The sequence below is a fragment of the Procambarus clarkii genome, chromosome 33, assembly GCF_040958095.1.
Source record: "Procambarus clarkii isolate CNS0578487 chromosome 33, FALCON_Pclarkii_2.0, whole genome shotgun sequence".
NCBI lineage: Eukaryota > Metazoa > Arthropoda > Malacostraca > Decapoda > Cambaridae > Procambarus > Procambarus clarkii.
Window position 1 is genome coordinate 22,078,514 of NC_091182.1, and position 1,099 is coordinate 22,079,612.

The 1,099-nt window shown below is 43.8% G+C and overlaps 1 non-coding gene across 1 annotated transcript; it reads right to left on the reverse strand.

The window, feature by feature from the left end:
• Nucleotides 1-691: 691 nt before the first annotated feature.
• TRNAR-UCG (transfer RNA arginine (anticodon UCG)) lies at nt 692-764 on the reverse strand. Its single transcript has one exon. It is a non-coding gene; the product is annotated as a tRNA-Arg (tRNA).
• Nucleotides 765-1,099: the final 335 nt, after the last annotated feature.

Below are 1,099 nucleotides of genomic sequence, written 5' to 3' on the forward strand. Positions count from 1 at the left end.
TTAATCTCCTTGAGCAAAATGGCTGGGGTCGTTGATAAAAAACCTTCGACTTGTTAGCCAGGGGTAACGAAAAAGCATGGCTCCAAGTTGGGACTGTCGGAAAAAAGGAAAACGGCCCCTACTTGGAGCTATTTCAACCACTGAGTTGCCATACAGTGGAGTGGCCATACAGCTGTCATCACCGTGGAGATGCAAGACAGGAGTCGTCTCAGTGGAGTTGCCATTCAGGGGTCATTTCAGCGGAGTTGCCATACAGGAGTCGTCACAGTGGAGTTGCCATACAGGGGTCGTCACAGTGGAGTTGCCATACAGGGGTCGTCACAGTGGAGTTGCCATACAGAGGGTCGTCACAGTGGAGTTGCCATGCAGGGGACGTCACAGTGGAGTTGCCATACAGGGGTCGTCATAGTGGCGTTGCCATATTGGGGTCGTCACCGGAGTAGTCACAAAAGTGGTGTCACCAGAGAAAGATCTAATGCTAAATTTAAATCTTATTATTATTATTATTTAAAATATCGCAAAATAGTTTACATATAAATATTTTTTACCATATTCACAAACAAAATTCACCATTGTCATTTTGCTAGTGTTTTTATCCCATAATGTATGGTGAATACTGCCTGTGCTTTGAGCACATTTCACCGATATGAAGCGTTCTTTTTATTCTTTCCTCGTGAAAAAAACTACATGACGACCGTGACAGGATTCGAACCTGCAATCTTCGGATCCGAAGTCCGACGCCTTATCCATTAGGCCACACGGTCTTACTTGCATGGCGAGTTTGTATTAGTTTTACAAGTGTATACGACGTCGAACGTAAGCTCTTTGGTCCTGTATTGTTAGGTATTGTTTAGCTACGCGAGACCTTGGCTTCAACCATAGCAAACTTCTACATGTTTATACTGAAGGATTCCTTAGTTAGGTTTCTAGAGTCCATGCGTCTAATTCAGTCCTTACCTTCCCAGCTATGACCTGGTATGAGTTAAATGGACTGATGGTTGCTGGTGTACTTTTGGGAGCCAGTGTGATCAATTTACCATTTGAACTCTTCGTTATAATGCGGAACTCTGCAAACTTAAACTGTGCTTTTGTTGTACAG